Source organism: Psammomys obesus, unplaced genomic scaffold, assembly GCF_907164565.1.
Source record: "Psammomys obesus unplaced genomic scaffold, mPsaObe1.curated_primary_1811, whole genome shotgun sequence".
Classification (NCBI taxonomy): Eukaryota; Metazoa; Chordata; class Mammalia; order Rodentia; family Muridae; genus Psammomys; species Psammomys obesus.
In genome coordinates, this window is record NW_026593286.1 from 30,834,419 (window position 1) to 30,854,200 (window position 19,782).

The 19,782-nt window shown below is 46.4% G+C and overlaps 1 protein-coding gene across 3 annotated transcripts in view; it reads left to right on the forward strand.

Moving 5' to 3' along the window:
- The first annotated feature begins 15,164 nt into the window (after positions 1-15,164).
- Als2 (alsin Rho guanine nucleotide exchange factor ALS2) overlaps positions 15,165-19,782 on the forward strand; it is a 75,016-nt gene continuing 70,398 nt past the window's right edge. The window contains exons 1-2 of one of the 3 annotated variants that reach the window (XM_055616448.1): positions 15,258-15,542; positions 17,620-17,727. The gene's annotated coding sequence lies outside the window, so the exon portion shown is untranslated. Of the gene's footprint in view, positions 15,235-15,257; positions 15,543-17,619; positions 17,728-19,782 lie in introns of those variants that run through there. The other 2 variants (XM_055616449.1, XM_055616450.1) reach the window with 2 other exon arrangements.

Consider the following 19,782-nt stretch of genomic DNA (forward strand, 5'->3'; position numbering starts at 1 on the left):
ATCTATCTATCTATCTATCTATCTATCTATCTATCTATCTATCTATCAGACATGGTCCCCCACTGAACCCAAAGCTCCCTGATTAGTCTGGGCTGGCTTTCCTCACCGAACTGTCTCTCCTCTTCCCTCATCCACTTCTGCTTCTTCCCACCCTACTCCCTGACTGGGTTTACAGGCATGTGCCACCATTTGGGCTTTTTTTTTAATAGGAGTTCTATGGACCTGAACTCAGGCCCTCATGCTTTTCAAACAGGCATCCTACCGGACTGAGTGAGCTGCCCACCCCCACAAGAAAAAAAATTAAAGTGAATAAAGAAATAAATGTGTCAGTAACTAGTAAAGTCATAAAAAGTAAAGCAAAACAAAAATCCTACAAAACTGAGTAGGCAGAAACAGGAGGATTGCCACACATTCTAGGCTAGCCCGGGGTACAGAGAGAGTTCCAGGACAGCCAGGACTACACAGTGAGACCCTGTCTCAAAAACAATAACAAAACCAGCCAACAACAACTTAAAAAAAAAAATCCAGAATATTCTGAATAAAAAAATAAAAAAATGGGCTGTAGAGATGGCTCAGAGGTTAAGAGCACTGGCTGCTCTTCCAGAGGTCCTGAGTTCAATTCCCAGAAACCACATGGTGGCTCATAACCCTCTATAGTGAGATCTGGTGCCCTCTTCTGGTGTGCAGGCACAAATGCAGGCAGAACACTGTATAAGTAATAAATAAATATATCTTTAAAAAATAATTACATTCTGACCTCTTCCAATCAAGTTACTTTATAATCCCAATACTGGGAAGGCTAACTCGGGAAGATTGCTGACTTTGAGGCCAATTTGGGTTGCACAGAGACCCTGTATTAAAAACAAAATAATAAGACCCTTTGTTTAAAAAAAAATCTATAAACCTGACTTAGGGGCGCAGACCTTTAATCCCATCACTCTGGGGGAGACAAAGGAAAGAATATCTCTGTGAGGCCAGTCTGGTCTACAAAGTGAGTCCAGGACAGCCAAGGCTATACAGACAAACCCTGTCTCGAAAAAAAAAAAAAAAAGCAAATAAATAAATAAATAAATAAATAAATAAATAAATAAATAAATAAATAGAGCAGCCTGGTGCAATGGCACAAGCCCCCTCCAACAAGACAAAAACAAAAATTAAATAAATAAATAAAAGTAAAAAAGCAATTTTTCTTAAAATGCATTCACACAGAATCTATGCACATATCATCCATCCATCCATCCATCCATCCATCTTCTCGTCCATTTCTGACAAGAATGGGTAAGCTTTCAATAAACTTAAAACAGTAAGCATTGCTGTGTGTCCCATGCCCCAGCCCTTCCCATACACACAAAATTAAAAAAAAAAATTGAATTACATTAAAACTCGACATGGTGGTGAAAACCTTAAATTCCAGTGCTTGGTTACTGTCTCAGGGTTTCCGTATAACTGCCCTGCTGTACAAGTGAGGCCATTCAACACGGGATTCCTCATAAGCAGCCTTCCCTGAGGTGATGTTTTTTAGGTCATTGCTTTCCGGTCGTCTTAGCACGTGGACCCACACATACGGCATCACTTGGCACTCCCGGGCACCCCAGTGTGGTTGAGTCCTGATCTGCAACAGGTAAACTATTGTTCTGGAGACGAAGGCCAGGAAGGCCATGATGTTGGAAAAGCCAGAATATGAGGTGGAACCTATTCTCAGGACAAAGAACATGGAATATGGTTTTCCTGTGCCACCCTTAGCTAGCCGTGTACATACTAAGTAAGGGTCTATTCCTAAACTTCTAGCCCCTGAGAAAATAGAATGTAAAGCCAAAAAAAAAAAACTAAACCTAGTCGTTGGATATTTGACATCTCTGTGCAAACAATGTCCAAGGCTCCAGAAATTCTGAGTTGGGGAACACGGACATTTTGCTTCACTTACATTCTTTTCAAACACCACCAGTTGGTATCTTACGCTTTAAGACGGTGGAAATAAAAGACACCGTAGGAATATTCACAAGAGCAAGCAAAGTTTTGGTCCGGCATGTGTGTGAAGAGGAGGAGGGTGTCACAAGGCCCCACCCCTAAATGAGAGAGGTGGGGGTAGACCAGAGGATTGTCTCAGCTTCAAGGCTAGCCTGGACTATGCCTCCTCGGCAGTGGCTGGCTGCTGGGGGAGGGGCAGTCAGTTTTCTTCAGGAGTGTGGTCGCTGGTAGGCTGACAGTGTTCTGGTGAAGGGCCACACACCCGAGTCTGCAGTGGGGTCTAACAACTCTGTGAGTCATCAAGGCGTGAAGATGGGAGGGGCACATGCTGTGGGGTCCAGGAGGAGGCGGAAGGAGAAAGAGGAGGTGGATGTGAGCAAGATACATCGTATACTTGTGTGAAATTGTCAAAGAACAAATAAAAGAATCTTTTTTTAAAGGAGCAGGAGGCTTCTCTCTCTGGTGGCTGTGGATTTTGCTGACACACAGGTGTTGATCTGGCACCGGGAAGAAACATTCTTCCTGCGTGAACCTTCGGGAGCAAGTGTCTGCTAATCTGACAAGACTAGCAATACATTCTGAGATACTTACACGCCGGGTAGACAATGGTCGATTACACTTACTTTGTTCAGTACAAGTGCCCGCTTTTGTCAAACAAGATCCAATAAGCTTTGAAAACATATGGTTCCGTGTGCACACTAAATAAATGAATGATGTAAAAATTAAACACACAACCAGTAATGGAGACACTTTTTTTTTTTTTTTTAATTTATGCGCTTTAAAATACTCCCATCGTCCTTAGCATTGGCCACAGGCTTCTTGCTCTGTGGGCCAGAGTAGACGACTAGCTCGGAACCCCCATCCCTTTGACCTCACGCGCCCAGTCACTCTAAGCCGTGGGTTTAGAACTGTTTTTATAAAAAAATATACACCGGGTGTTATGTGTTGTGGGGATATAAATACAAATAAACGCAAATTACAAAACAAATCTGAGTTAAAATCCGATCACCAGGGACTGTGGGGGGAGACCTTGATGAGACTCCCATTCGCCTCGCATTCCCAGGATGCCTGAGCCCCTTCTGGATTCAGGACAAGGACAGCCTCGTACCAACAGCGCCACTTGGTGGCTGGGACAAGAAACGACCAGGTCGACTTTCACTTATAAACTTCGCCACTCAGAGCTGACTTGGTACCACCCTGATCAGGTAGTCCTTTTCCACGTTTACACGCATCTATTTTCTTTTTAAATTTTCTTCTTTGTTTCATTAAGTTGCTTCATAAATTTTTCTGACTCTCCCAAACTATCCGTAGCGTGTGCAGAAGCCTGGCAGTCGCTAGTATCGACCAAGCCTGAAATGCGCAGGCGTGAACAATGACCTTGAAAAGCAAGCATGTCAAAACCTTGTGCAAAATGTTGAGTTCACTGCCTCTCTCCAGAAATACAGTCCCTTCCGGTTTGTGCCCCCATGCAGCAGTCACCTCTGGTAGCCAAGGATGGTGGCTCAAAATAAGAGAAGGTACAGGCCAAGCATGGTAGCGCATGCCTTCAGAGGCAGGCGGATCTCTGTGAGTTCAAGGTCAGCCTGATCTGCAAATCGAGTCCAGGATAGCCAGGGCTACACAGAGAAAGCCTTTCTTGAAAAACCAAAAGGTGTGGAGGGGTACAACTTGAGATGAAGGGAGAGAGGGAAAGACAGGAAGAAAGAAAGAAAGAAGAAGAAACAAAGGGGAAGAAGGAACAAAAAAAAGGAAAGAAGGAGGAATCAGCGAGGAAGGAAGGCTGGTCTTGACTTGTTGGTGGAAGGTGTGTTGGGGAACCTCTCTTGGCAATTGCCAGTGCTGGAATTGAAAGGAGGCATACACAGACACCAACGACACCCAATTACTAGGTTGACTAAAAATAAGCATTTAGGAGGCCGAGGCAGAGGGATTGCCGCCAGCTCCAGGACAGCCAGAGCTACATAGCGAGATTATATCTCAATAACAAACAAATAAGTAAATGCATAAATAAATGTTAAGCCAGGTGCGGTGGTGTCTTCCAGCATTTGGGAAGTGGACACAGGAGGATCATCAGTTCAAGGACATCCTCAGCCACTTAGTGAGCTGGAGGTGAGCCGAAGAGCTACAGGAGACCCTGCCTTTAAAAAAAATCCACCAAAAATACATACGTACATTATACATACATACATAGTACATGCATTCGACTAAAAGCAATGTGTAGCATTTGGGAAGGCAGATGGCCAGGGGCAGGGCACACAAAGAGAGACGGTGATGGGAGGGGGGGACGTGATGAAAATGTATTATACGCATACCTGAAAATGTCACAACAAAACAATTATTTTCCACAGCTAGTGCATACTAATGAAAAATTTAAAGTAATACTACACTTAAAAAACAACAACAACAACAAACTGTCCTTTAACCTGAAAGAAATAGCAAAGGAATGTTCCACCCAGGTGTCAAGGCAGTTTCTGTGAAAAAACGGTGTTTTTGTTCCCTACTCCTCCAACCTAAAAGGTGACTATGAAGATGCTAACAGACAGGCACATGACCGCTTCTCAGTGAATTTAAGGCGCCTGGTTACTTTACGCTCTGGGAGGGAGAAAGGTTGCCTTTGGGTAAACCAACACAGCGCTTCTTAGACCTGGAATTTATAGGTGTAAGTTACACATAGTAGCTTGATAAACTCTTTCAGACTCATTTGAGAAGTCTGTGGTTTCTTTTCAGTCCTGGAGATCGAACCCAGGGCCTTTGAGTACATCAGACAAACACCGTATCACTGAACTATATCCTCTTGGATTTTGCTCTGTTATGTATATTGTGTATCAGTTTCTGGCCTGTTTGTATGCAAAATAAAACTTCAGTGTGGAGGGAAAAAAGTAACACAAAGAGGTCAGAGGACAATTTTGTGAAGTCGGTGCTCTTCTTGCACTTTTGTTTTGAGTGCTTGGTTTTGGGATGTTGTCATTTGTTTCCTGGGCTCTAGAGCATCACACTTGGTAGGCTGGCTCTCTGGCACTGAGATGCACTCCCAAGCCCTGGAAATCTGTTCCATACTTTCACCTCACACCTTCTCCACTACCCCCCTTTCTATATGCATGTATGTACATATGCATATACATATATATTTCACAGAATAACTTCTCCTAGAAAATTTCTTTCCTTCCTCTCCTTCTATTCTCTCTGTAATGTGTGTGTTTTGGACAGTGTAGCCAGGATTTTGGCTACTTTAGTGGATTCCTTTTCCTATCTCCCTATACCACCCAATCCCTTCCAAAGAAGGATAGAGGAGAAAGGAGACGTAGATCTCTTTAGACTACTTTCTGCTGATTAGGGGCATTGAGTGTCTTGGGGGAGGACCAATCTTCATCATCAGGATGTCTCCAACCAGCAACCAGCAATCCAGCAACCAACAACGAGCAATCCAGCAACCAGCAACCAGCAATGAGTAACCAGCAACAGCAGCAAACAGCCAAAGCAATCAGCAACCAGCAAAAAAGCAGCAGGAACCACCAGTGGCAGAGACAGCAACAGCAGGGGGAGCCCAGCCGCCACAGGTCCTCTGGGGGAATCTCACGTTTATCCCCTCTCAAGAGTCCCCAGAATCCAAACATACACTATTTCCAGCCAGCAGAATCACGCCCCCACCAGAGCATGAAACATGTTCTAGCCAACTGCTGTGGACAATCTGAAGCCGCCCCATATCCCACACCTGGGATTGAAACCTAATCCCAACATCATTAGGTTTATAAAGAATTCCCACTACAGGGCAGTGCTGAGGGGCCTTTGGGTTTCCTCAAGTCTCAAGTCTTCTGCAGTCACTGCAATACCATCCCCCCCCCCCCCCCGCCCAGCTCAAGGTCCAAGTTTGGGTAGACAGAGAACTTCTTTAGCAACACCCCTCCCCTCTTTCCCTCCCTCCTCAGCCTCTTCCCCCTCCTCTTCCTCCTCCTCCTGCACGGTCTCACTGTGTGAACTAAGCTAGCCTCCAACTTATGACTGTGATGTGTGGGACCCTCCTGGTCTCCTCCTTCTGCCTCCCAAGTGCTGGGATTACAGGTGTGAATCCAGCTGCTCATTCACTCCCGCCCCCACCCCTCTTTTGAGACAAAGTCTTGCTAAACAGTCCAGGATTGTCTAAGCTTGTAAGCCTCCCCCCTCAGCATCCCTAATGCTGTGATTCTAGGTCGGTACCGCTATGTCTGGTCACATACAGCTTTTGCTCTGTACCTCACACAATAAGCTCTCCAGATACAGTCGGCCTTTTGATCCTCACTTCACTGGTAAGCTAGGCTTGCTGCCATCTTTGTTTTATGGATGAGAAAGTCAAGGCACACAGAGGCTAAAATGACTCAAGCCAAGGTCAAAAGGACAAGTGATAACGTTGAAATTAGACTCCATCCAGTAAGTGACAATAGCTATTGTCCACTCCTAACGTCCTAGTCACTGCCCTGTTTTATATTTGTTTATTAGCCATCACTCTGCTCTTGTTTCAATTAGTGCTGTATAACCAAACGTCCCAAATGTATTGGCTTAGAGAAGCAAGATATGTCTGGGGAAATGGGTCAGGAATTCAGACACTCTTGACAATGCTGTTTTTTCTGGATCACATGCCATTGGCTGGTGTCCCTCTGCTGCCTTCAGAGGATGACCGAACTGCCATGAAAGGTCTCAGAAGGCTCCACTTCCGTACCAGGCCCCTCAGGAATCCTCCCGGTGGCCTCTCTCTTCACATTGCTTCTTGTCTATTTAAAGGATAGTGAGGCTTCTTCAGAACAGCCGGGGATCAAAACCAGAGCCTCGTGCACAGTGGACAAGCTCTGTATCCCTGAGCTGTTGCATCTCTTTTCATGTTTACAAGTTTCAAAGCAGAGTGGGGCAGAGCACACCTATAATCACTGTGCTCTGGAGGCAGGAGCAGGAGGATCAGGAATTCAAGGTTTGAGGCCACTGTGGGCAACGTGAGACCAAGTCGCAGCAAGCCAAAAGCAAACCAAAACAAAACCAACAAACAGATCCTTAAAGGAAAGTGTTTTTAAAAAACACTTGACTAAGTCAAAGAATGAGAAAAGTTAGTTCTTCCCACGCTACTGTTCATGACCGATCCTCTTCTCCAGGGGTAGCCATTTTTTATAGGTTTGTTTTTATTTATGTTTCTGTGTGTGTCTCTGTGGATGTATTTCCTGTGCATGAAGGCCAGAAGAGGCAGCTGTGAGCTGTTCCTTACGGAAGAGAACTTGTGCCTGAACTTGGGTCCTCTGCAAGAGCAGTAAAGCACTCTTAACCCCTGAGCATCTCTCATTTCTTTTTTTCTGTAATATTTTTATCTGTTGTAGCTATGCACTGTATTTGGATCATAGTCACCCCTCACTTCTCTCCAGCTCCTCCTGGGCCCCCTCCCAACTTTATGGAAGCCAGCTCCGGAGCAAGAGTGAGGTTCCAGCGCAAAGACGGCCAGGATGCCCAGCAGGGTCCCCAGCGATCCCACCGGGGACATCAATCGCTCCCCTTCCCACCGCAGTCCTCCCCTTGCCTCCTGTGACGAGGTCTGGCAGTCTGGTTTTTCCCTCTCTCTCTTACTTCTGGTTTGTGCTGTAGGAGAACAGGCATGGCTAGGCGGCAGTTGACACCCTCTGGCCATGGCTCCTCATTGGAGGGGTGGAAGGCCTCCCTCCAGCCCTGTGTTTGAACTCTGACTGTCCTCATGGGTGTCAGCCACAACTATTATACTTCCTCTCATAAAAAAAAAAAAAAAAAAAAAAAAATCTGGTGACGAAACAGCCAGTTAGAAACCACTAGTGTGGCTGCTGGCTTTCTGACATTGGGGAACAGGCTTTCATCTAGGGCTCTGGGGAATCCCCCATAGAGCCGCACGCCTCCCCTCCCCCAGGAAGGTTCCCTTTTGACCTTGGTGTTTCCATTCTCTCTTTCTATCACGGCAAACTCTTCATCTCATCAAAAGAAATTCCAGATTCCCTTTGTAGGGTTGTACAAAAGGGGACTCTGAGCTTTGCTCAGAGCTTGGGGCATGAAACTGACCCAACGGGAGGCCACTTCTTTTTGGGAAGAAATGCTTGAGGCAACCTCCTGGAGACCCCGAAACGTGGACTCGGGTTGCTTATGTCTCTCACCGCCTAGAGAGCCAACAAGGAAAGCCCCCCTCCTCCTGTTTTCTGTCCATTATAGCTGCCTTCCACCAAGGCGTGGGTCCCTTTACGTCAGGGACCACCCATCAGATGACTCTGATGATGATGAGGTCCCCTGGAAGACCTCATAGTCCTAGAAAAGGCCAAGGAGGAGATTCAGCAATCACCCTCTCCGTCTCGGCAGCACACACTGGCCCCCGCCCAATCTGGCCCCCGCCCAATCTGCCTTGTAAACTACCCACCCCCCCCTCCCTGCATTGTACACAGCACAGTCCTCCCTCACCTTCCACTACCTAGCAGCTCTGCGATCTCCAGGACTCCAGGACTCTGAGGCGTTCCCAGGTAATGTCCACCTTACCTGGGCTAAGCCTCCAAAACTGGTATCCTTATCAGGCTGGAGCCTTGGAAGAGTTCAGGAAGGCAGTCAGGGAGGGGGCATCCATGCCCCTTGGACTAAATCCCTGGTTCAAATCCCGGGTTTAAACACTGTTGTAACCCACTTAAATTCTCCGCTTCCTCTGTTGTGACCTACTCCATTGCTTAGCATAACTGGGGCTCCTCTGTTAACACCTGCTGTAGCCTTTAACATATCAGAAGCCATTTTGCCTCATAGTCTCCATTTTGATTGTGTCTCTGGTTTCATTTCTAAAATTTTGTATACTTTGTTATCTGGACACTCCCTCAACTGCAGAACCAATCAAATTAAAGGTCAGTTAGAAACACTTTGTCTAGCCTGTCAAAATGATACAATGTTGCTTCTTATACCTGGCTATCTAGTTGCATTTTTGTTACCCGGTTGTTACCTAGTTTCAATTTGTTTCCTGCACCTCCCGTTACAGTTTTGTTACTTGGTTACTTTTTTTTTTTTTTTTTTTAATAAAAAAAAAACTTATTTTAGAAGCAGACCAAGGTTATACTCTGGCTCCCGAGTCCAGATTATGGCCCTGACTGGTCAGTTTCTGTTTCGTGTTCGATAAACCTCCGTTGATTTGAGTCTGGTGTCTGAGTGGTCGCTGAGAGGCTGAACCCATAGCAAACAGCCCAGGATTGGCTAGATATCCACCATGGCTCTCTAGATGGCCCTCTTTTCCTACAAAGGGAGGCTCTCTACAAAGGTGAATGCCTCCAGCAGGTCAGGCAGCATCAGGGCTGTGATGAGCTTTTTGGCCAGGGAGCTTTCTCCACAGGAGCCTGGCAGGTATTTGTGATTTTCAAGTCTGGGACAGAATCACCACCCTCTCCAGCCCACAGGGCCCTGCCTCCTCCCTGCTTTTCCTACAACCAAAAACCAGAAGAGACGCTCTCTGATTTTATTCTTAGAACTGAAAAGAGCTAAGAAAGAAAAATTCCCAACCCTGCAGTCAAAGACCCCCTTCTTTTGGGAGGCCATGACTTCTGAGTGCAGCCAGGCCTCAAAGATGAAAACGGTGATAGATGGATTATGTCCACTCAGGCTACTGAGACAGCATCCCCTCAAGCTGCTTCCATTGCTCCAGCTGCAATAAAAAAACAGAAGGGGCTTCCTTTAAGTGTGGTGAAAAGGGGCACCAGAAAGGTGATTCCACCAGGAATGCCATCCCTAAGACCATCTGTCCTACTTGAGGCTGTAGGGACTTCCATTGGAGGAGAGATTGTTGTTCCCATTATGACAAAGATGGCAAGCCACTGGAGCCTTTAAACTAAAAAAATGGGGCCACCCTGCGCCTTGACAGTAAGAGGGAAAATTGCTTCAATAGAGGCTTCCCTGAATCTCAGAAGGCTCTCACCTTGGAGCAGATAAAACAATTTGAAGACAAGAAATCCCAGCAGACTGGGAACTAATTTTCAGGCCTCAACTTCTAGGCTTAGGAGGTTGGTTGCTCTCATGCCTTTACCTCCAAACAAACAAGAGGATCCCGAGGGGTCTCCAGGCATGATATGACCTCTTGTGGCCAACATCATCACCAAACTTCTAGGAAGAGACATCCTGGGGGCTCTGGAAGTTATCTCATCAGTCTGCCGGAAAAAAAAATAAAGTTACAGTAGAGGGGTAAATGATTATGCTCATAAAGAACTTAAAAAACCAGCCTCCCTGGTTACCCCCGATTCTAAGGGCTGCCTCAACTGGCTATCCAACAATCTTTTCTGGGTTGAACAAGGGCCCCTATCAAGAGAGAAACTTGAAGCTCTCACACAGTTAGTAGAACAACTCCAGCTGCACCATATTCGTTCTTCCCACGGTGCATGGAACACACCTGTGTTCACTATAAAAGGAGCTCGGGGGATGGAAACTGCTACAAGAATCAAGGGCAATTAATAAAACCATATGTGTTGGAGGGGGGTCCCAAAGGGAGCTACCCCTCATCTTCAACCATTCATTCTCACCCTCTCTTAGCAATAGACATTAAAGACTGCTTTTCTCTACCCCTCTTTTCCCTTTTCCCTCAGGATTTCCAATGCTTTTCGTTCTCAATACCCCCCCCCCCCATAACAACTCTGGCCTGGTCAGTGGACAGTCCTCCCCTAAGGGATGGCAAACAGTGCCACTGTCTGCCAGGAGGCCGTTGCCCCAGCATTAAGGCTCTCCTTAGCCAAAGATCTCTACATTTATCATTATGTGGATATCTTGGTGTTAAGCCCCCAACTTGAGGCTCAATCGATACCTTTCGTAGCCTCCCTAGGATTTAAAATACCTCACAAAATACACTTAATCTGCCCATCACATTCTTGGGAATGGAAATCTCCTCCACCTCAGCACACCCTCTTAAACCCACTCTTTCTTTCCCTCAAACCTTAACTCTTGCCTCTTCCCAAAGCTTTTTGGGAAACCTTAATTGACTTTGATGATGGCTTTCCCTCCTCACCAGCACCATTGAGCCTCTCTTTGATCTCCTAAAGGGGATGAAACACCCTTCTCCCTGTGAATTCTCTCTTCTGAGGCAGTTGAGGCTTTAGGCCCCCAATAATGCAGCCCTAAAAGACGTGGCACTCACTAGGTATGATCCAGTGTTGCCTGTACAGCTTCTTCTTTTTAAGTCCTCCCCTAATTGTAGGAGCACCGTGTGAGCCCCATGGAGCATTGGGATGGCTCTCCATTCTGGCAGTACTCCTCTCCCAGGGATGAACCCTTCATTATTCAAGTCAGTGAGTTGTATCATCACTCTCCCCAGTATAAGGAACTGTATGACATTTATTTAGCCATCAAAGATGCCATTGGGCTCTTCAGCCTCTTCTCAGACAGTGTATATGCTGCTTATTTGCTTCCTTGGTTATCAAGACCTTTTGCCACACTAGATGCCAACCTCCTATTCTCTCTGCTTTTCCATGTCCCAGGTTCGATTATCTGAGGAAAATGCTCTCGATGATTGGGCCACCTCTACAGGTGCATTTGCAGGCTCCAATGAGCAAGCAGATCCATTCCATTCACACACACACACACACACACACACACACACACACTAAAGGGCTTCCTGCTCGCTTCCCCCCGTATCCCTCTTGCTCAGCTCTGGAGGATAATTAAAACATGCTCCTCTTATGCATCCCTATTACCACCCCAGCTTTAGAAACTGTGGGCACTACCCCCCAGGCCCTAAATCCAATGCCCTCTGGCAAACTGATGTCACCCGCATTTCCCAATTCAGCCACCAAAAAATATGTCTGTGTTACTGTTGACACACACTTGCATTTCACATTGGATACAGCCCAAACAGAAGAAAGCTCAAAAAGATTAATTCACCACATGCCCTCCACCTTTGCTGTCATGATCAATCCTTAGGAGATAAAAGTTGATGAACGGCCTTGTTTTTACTAACTCCCAACTCATGATCTTCTGTTCACAATGAGAGACTTCCCATCGCACAGATTTCTGACAAGCCCCAGAGCCAAGATATGGAAAGAACATATCAAACTCCGAAAGCCCAACTTCCTTTCTTTCTTGTTTTTTTGAGACAAGGTTTTGCTGTGTAGCCTTGGCTGTCCTGGACTCCCTTTATAGACCAGGCTGCCCTCAAACTCACAGAGATCTGTCTCTGTCTCTGTCTCCGCAAGGGCCGGGATCACAGGTGTACACCATTGAGCCCAGCTTTGGAGGCCATTCTTAAGTCTGTTCTTTCAGAGATAAAATTTATTCTTTATAAGGATAAATGTCATATTTACTTACCACTCTGTACATCTCCTGAAAGGCCACATAGATTATCCATAGCTACTAGAATGACATCACTAGGCACCTAACTGCCCTTCCCATCAATCTAACTTGCAGATCTTTTTTTTTTTTTTCTTTTATTGCATTGGTGTTTTGACTGTGTGTATGTCTGTGTAAGGGTGTCAGATTCCCTGGAACTGAAGTTACAGACGGTTGTGAGCTACCATGGGGATGCTGGGAATTGAGAACCCCAGTTCTCTGGAAGAGCAGCCAGTGAGTGCTCCAGCCCCCATCCCCCTTCTCTTCTTTTCTCTCTTGAATACAAGGTGTCTTAGGGTTTTTATTGCTGCAACAAAACACCACCACCAAAAAGCAAGTTGAGGAGGAAAGGATTTATTCAGTTTACACTTCCATATTGCCGTTCATCATTAAAGGAAGTCAGGACAGGAACTCAAACAGAGCAGGAACCTGGAGGCAGGAGCTGATGCAGAGGCCATGGAGGGGTGCTGCTCCTCACAACTTTCTCAGCCCACTTTCTTATAGAAGCTAGAGCCATCAGCCCAGGGATGGCACCACCCACAGCAGGCTTGGGCCCTTCCCCACTGAACTAACTGAGAAAATGCCTTACAGCTGGATCTCATGGAAGTTCCTCAACCAAGGCTCTTCCTCTCTGATAACTCTAGCGGTGTCAAGTTGACACATAAGACTAGCCACCACACAGGGTTTCTCTGCCCTAGAACTTGCTCTGTAAACCAGTCTGGCCTCAAACCTGCCTCTGCCTCCCAAATTCGAGGATTAATATCCCGTGCTTCCAGGCAGGGCTCCCATCCTCTTTCTATTAAATGGGTGACAGAATGATTCACGCAAGACTGGATCATGACGTTTCAAAATTACTGCTGCCTCCAGTAGATGTAAACAAGCCGAGATGACAGATTGTGGTGACAGTGACAGACACAATGATGGTGAGATTCCAAGGTGAAGGCAGAAGTTTAACTCTTAGCACTTGGGAGGCAGAGATGGATGAATCTCTGAGTCTGAGGACAGTTTGGTCTACAGAGAAGGTTCCAGGCCCGCCAGGACTGCACAGGGAAACCCTGTCTTGAAAAACGAAACAACCAGAGAAGTAGAGGTAAAGCGTTAGCTTGCACAGGACATGAGGTAGAACAAAAATAACTAAAAAGGACACCACAGGCCTTATTTGTCGAGGAGAAAGAATGAGAGCGGAGGATGAAAGAACGGGATAAAAAAATGAGTCTCTAAGTGGATTAAGATTCCATGATACAGGGGAGGGGAGGGGATTAGCTTGAGAGGACATCTCTTTACAGGAGAGGGAAAGGATTTTTATCAAAATGGGTGGGCAGGATAGAATTCAGTAAGAGATTAGGAGCCCATGAGAAGTGGGGTAACCCCGGGAGAGAACTAGGAGATAACATGTGAGCATACAAGGGAGACTGTTTTAGGCTCAGTAATAAAGTCTGGCCCCTTGGATGTCTCCACTGAAGCTCTGTGCCCATTCTGAGAGGAATGAAGACACGCTTGTGCCCCTCCCTTTGACTGTTGGACCAACAGGACCACGGGTTGCAAAGAATGAGAACTTCCTCAAGAGTCTCTCGATGGGGAAGGAAAAGATCGGGATTCCCGGTGAAAACCAGAGAGAACATGTTTCTTAATTCTGACAGCTTGTGCGTCCAACCTGCAGGACCGGCCAGGAGCAGTGGCTACCCCTTGCCTTCTGGCTAAAGCTCACGTCAGGACACCAAGGATACACTTGGGAGGGTGAACTGGGCCGGCCCTTTGTTCTAGTGTAGCCACGTTGAACGCACCTCTTTCACCGCTGTCTTTTCCGTTGGCGTACCCGGGAGAGCTAGCATAGGCCCGCTTGTTAGGCCCGCAGGGACCCAGGCTCCACTGAAGTGCAGGGCGTCTTTGGCTTGCTGCATTTGATGGCGCCATTCTCAAGGCTCTGCCCTTTCCTGCCCTGCTGAGGACGCTGAGTTGGGGGAACCAGGTAGGGTTTTGTAGGCAGGAGCTTTAGACCCGGGGAACACATCTATCTTTAATGGAGTAAAGGCAAGCCTGCAGGTCCAGCGATGCACACTGTCCAGCAGCAGGTTTAGCCCTTGCTTGCATTACAAGAGCAGCTGTTAGGGAAAATGCTCAAGGGAGGCCTTCAGGCGGAGTATGGGCTGTTGTGACACCGTGGGGCAAGCAAAACAATCTTATCATTGTATGTCGAGGAGTACAATAAATCGTGTATAACACGATTTCCGAGGGACTTAGGAGAGCGGGCAGTTCATTTCTGCCTCACCCCTCGCTCTACACTTTGGGGTGGGCACGCGGCAAACGCGCACCGGCGAAGAGATGATGTCAGTTGAGGGGAAGGAAGCACTCTCCGTCCGGGAGCAGTCCGTAAAAGCGCTCGTGAAGACAGTTCGTGTTTCTACTTTTGTTATTTTCCTGGAGACGCGGTCTCTCGCAGCTCAGGCAGGTCTCGAACCGGCTGTGTGGCTGGCCTCGGATTCCTGATCCTGCCGCCTCTTCACAAACGCTGGGATTACGGACGTGTGCAGTCCCGCTCCACGAGGTAAGACGTTTACCTTCCCCTCACCACCCATCTCTCGTAGTTTGAAGAGGTAACAAAACTTGCAGCAGCCTCCATCCTCAAGCGTGGCCAGCCGTTACCGTGGAAACGCTTACGCAGCGAGGTCCGTTCACTAGGTCTTCGGTTGCCGCTCAAGTGCGCCCGGGAGCTGTCGGTTCCGCCCCGGCTGAGTAGCGTGCCTGCAGTTGCCGATGCGTTCCGAGTAATCTTGATCCCTGCCGGACGCCGTCCCCAAGTCCTGTTTAGCTCCACCCATCCCACGGGCCCGCCTCTTCATCCCTCCGCGGAGGCCCCGCCCCCGCCGGGAGGCCCCGCCCCCATGAATCAGCTGATCTCGCGCACCCGCGTTGCAGTCGGGCTCGCGCCGGGCGAGGAGCGCGGAGCGGCGGGAGCGTCAGGTGAGCCCGCGCGGGGCCGGGCGGTCCTTGGGTTCGAAGGCCGGTCGGCCGAGGTGCGGGAGCGCGCTGCGCTGGCCTGTGGGGACGGCGGCTGCCCGTGGAGGAGCCCCCGGACTCGGCGGCGCGGCCCGGGTCCCACCCTCCCGGTCCCGGCGCCGCTGCCGTGGTCCGGGCTGTGTGGCATTCCTTCGCGTCCCCCTCTTCCCGCCTCCACCCACGCTGCTTTCCGCCCATTCACTCGGGAGGGTTTCTTGAATGCCTGCACCGGCGCCGAGCTGGCGAGCCGGGAACCCTGCCGAGTGTCTAAGGTGGGTTTTTGCTCCAGGGTGCAAATCGCGGTAAAAAGCGGACGGGGGCTTTTGGTGGCTTGAGACAGCGTCTGCGGAAAATGGAGCGGACTTTGATGTTAGTGATTGGTAGTTCGACCAGATCCCCTAGTGTAGCAAGTGATCCATCAAAGGAGAGAATGAGCATCGGGGAGACAGGAAAGAACGCAGGGGCGATCTTGAAGAAATGGTACTCGGGCTGGTGTTGGTCCTCCAGGCAACAGGGCTATTTTGCAGACAAGCAATTGCAGATTTGTAGAAGCAAGCTACGGTTTAGGACTTTTTTGGCGACCAAAGAGGAAAAAAAGCGCTGATTGGATTGGGGTGGCCAAGAACAGCACTTTCTTTTTGGTTTGGGGTGGAAAGGGGGAATAATTGACCGCTGTACCCACATTGAGGTTCTTAATCTATTGCTCTTAATTTGTAACCGTTCTTTAAATGGCTGTCAGGGATAAACTTTGGTGATGTGGGTTTATTCTGAGTAGGTACAAAATGCAACAAAGCTGTAGGTCATACTTTTGTTTTTGTCCGTTTATCATACATGTATTAAGTAATGAGATTGGAGAAAAATTTGCTCCTCATTTTATATCTTTGATTAATCGACTCACTGTGTTAAGCCCAGTCTGGCCTGGAACTTCTGGAGTTCCTCCTGCCTCAGCATCCTGAGTTTTGGGATTACAGGTGTGCACTACCGTACGAAGAGTGAATTTTAATTTTTTAAAAGATTTATTTATTTATTATTTATACAACATTCTGCCAGCGTACCAGATCTCACTACAGATGGTTGTGAGCCACCATGTGGTTGCTGGGAATTGAACTCAGGACCTGTAGGTTGAGGCTGAACGCTGTTGAGCCAGTGTTCTTAACCTCTGAGCCATCTCTCCAGCCCGAACTGTAATATTTTAACCTTAGTGATAGAAGCACAGAGGTTAAGAGTCTTAGGCTTTGGATCTAGAAATACCTTGAACACATTTTTCTTTGAGCCTCTTTGCCTCGGCTTCCTTATCTCTACACTGGGCTTTCTTGCTTTTAGTACCTTTACATGTATGGTTCATGTATCATTTATTACTGTGCCCGGACCATGGAAATGATCAATACATATTAACTCTTTCTAGTTACTACTTTCTTTTAGTATAGATGCTGTGACCTTTTGTTTTCTTTTTTAATGATTTATTTTTGTTTTATGTGCACTAGTGTTCTGCCTGCTTGTATGTCTATGTGAGGGTGTCAGATCATCTGGAACTGGAGTTACAGACAGTTGTGAGCTGCCCTGTGGGTGCTGGGATTGAACCCAGGTCTTCTGGGAGCCTGTGCTCGCTCTTACGTGCTGAGCCATCTCTCTAGCCCCAGATCTTTTGTTTTCTAAGAGTAGAAAAGATAATATTTTGGTTATAACAGATTAAAGCGCTGGCATTAAAAGAGCAGAAGAGAGACATCGAAGAGGGGTTAGCAGACTCCTAAGGAGGACACAGGCTACCCTGTCTACAGTCCCTGGCAGATAATAGGACCCTAACGTGGACACAAGCTTCTCTAGTGACAGTCTCTGATAGAACAACTATAGTTCATTTTAAGAAACCATTTTATGATTTGTATTTAGAAGAAAATTGATTTCAAGTTGATCTCTAGTAACTTTGGTATGTCGTAAAGGCATTTTAATAAGGAAAATATGCTGAATAGCTACACCTAGTCAAAATGTATTCCTAAATTTTGGCCAGTATTGGCACAGTTAGAGTTCATAGTTAAATAAGAAAATTCAAAGCTGTTTCATAATGTTAAAATTTGAGAACATGGGCTGGAGAGATGGCTCAGTGGGTTAAGGTACTTGTCACCAAGCCTGATGACTTCAGATCAGTTCCTGAAACCCGTGTGACAAAAGGACTGAGCTGTCTGCCATGAGCTGCCCTCTGACCTCCAGAGGCATCCATCTATGAACACATGCACAAAGGAATAAGTAAATAAATATGATAATTTTTTTGAAAATTTGAAAACATAGTATTACCGAATAGGTCATTTGGGAAGAAAACTTGAATAACATTCCCAAACCACGTTTATTTTTGAGATCCGGTCTTGAATTCTCAGTTCTCCTGCTTCAGCATCTAGACTGCTGGGATTACAGTGTGTACCACCCCGCATATCCCTCCTGGGCAGTCGGACTGTCTTTACTTCTGTAAGTAAAGGGTATGGTGAGAATATCGCTGGAATTCTGATTTTAGTTTTTGTGTGATCAGATAGTTTAAAAACAAGCAGTAGCTGTTGTTCAGCTGGGGTCTTATGTAGCCCAGGCTTTCCTCAACTGTGTTCTACAGTTGAGTAGTGGGGGCTGGCCTGGAACTCTTGGACCTATTGCCTCCATCTCTGTAGTGTTGGTATTACATGCCTACAGCTGTCCGTGCCACGTTTCTTCTAACAGTATTTCTAAAAAATGCCACCATCCTGTAAGAACCTTTTATACTTCTTATTTCTTTTAAGAAAGTAGAGGTAATGTTTGAGGAAGGATGTTTTGTTCTGTGATAGGCTCTGTCCTGGTCTGGTCTCTCTTGCTGCGATAAACACCATGATCTTTAAGAGCAACTTGGGGAGAAGAGGGTTTACATCATTCATACCACCCTATCACTTGAGGGAAGTTGGGGCAGGAATGCAAGCAGGAGCCTAGCGGTGGTGGCATTCTGTAAAAGGAATGTAGCATGGGTAGGCCTGTAATCCCAACATGCAGGAGGACTCAGAGTCAAGGCCAGGAGCCATGGGAGAGAGCTGCTTACTGACTTGCTTTTTAGGCTCGCCCTCAGCTACCTTTCCTCTACCTCCTGGTGCACCTGTCCAGGGTTGACGCCACCCACAAAACTCAACTGGTTTAAGGGCTCACTCAGGTTACCCAGGTTAGCCTGGAACTCTAGCTCCTGGCCTCAGTCTCCCACGGCTGCATTGCACGTGTGAACCATCATACCCTTGCTCAAGAAAAGATTTTTGTTTTGTTTTGTCTTGTTTGTTGTTTTTTGAGACAAGGTTTCTCTGTGTATTCCTGATTATTCTTTAGACCCTGTAGACCATGCTGGCCTTGAACTCAGATCCACCTGCCTCTTCCTCTCAAGTAATGGGATTAAAGGCGTGTGTCACCTTCAAGAAAAGATTTTAGTGGAGAACCAGGCACCGGGTATTGAAAAAAAATGGGCTGCATTAGTGAGTTCAAAGCCAGCTTGATCTACAGAGTGAGTTTCAGGGCAGTCTGGACTACATCCTGAGTTCTAGGACAGCCTAGTCTACAGAGTGAACTGCAGGACAGCCAGAGCTACATAGTGAGACCCTGTCCCCAAAACAAACAAAAGAAGGAAAGAAAGAAAGAGAGAGAGAGAGAGAGAGAGAAAGAAAGAAGGAAGGAAGGAAGGAAGGAAAGAAGGAAGGAAAGAAAGAAGGAGAGAGAGGGAAGGAAGGAAGGAAAGAAGGAGAGAGAGGGAAGGAAGGAAGGAAAGAAGGAAAGAAGGAAAGAAAGAAATCAGCTTCTTAAACTGGGCACACTGTGATGCATGCTTGTAATCCTTAGAGACTGAGATTTCAAGTGGGAAAACAGCCCGGGGAACTTAGTTCTAGGCCATCCTGAGTAATAACCCCATGACAAAAACAAACAAACAAACAAACAAACAAACAAAAAGACTTCTCAAGAGGGTTGTGTTTAAGTGTCTTAACTACATATATATGTATATATATATATGTGTGTGTGTGTGTATGTATGTATGTATGTATGTATAATATGACATAACACACATATATATGATCTTGGTGGCTTTTGAAGTTACATTATTCAAAGGGTTTAAAATATTAATGCAGGCATGCCTGTAATCCCAGCATAGTGGCAGAAGGGTCAGGAGTTCAAGGTCATCCTTAACTATATAGTCCTAGTCTAGCCTGAGGCTACAAAAGATACTGTCTCAACTTCCCTGTCCCAAATTAAAAAAAAAATAATAATAATAAGAAGAAACAATTTTTAATTAAGTAAATTCATTTCTATGTATTTTATTCCACAAACTTTTCTTTGGTAAATGAGATTATAAAGTGGTTTATGGTACATTGTATAGGTCAGCAGTTTGGTAATATAAAACAGTTAAAAAGATCCTTTCTGCAGGCACAAGGATGTCTAGACCCATGCTTTAAACATTTTTTAAAAATTACATTTATTCATTTATCTATCTATCTATCTATCTATCTATCTATCTATCTATCTATCTAT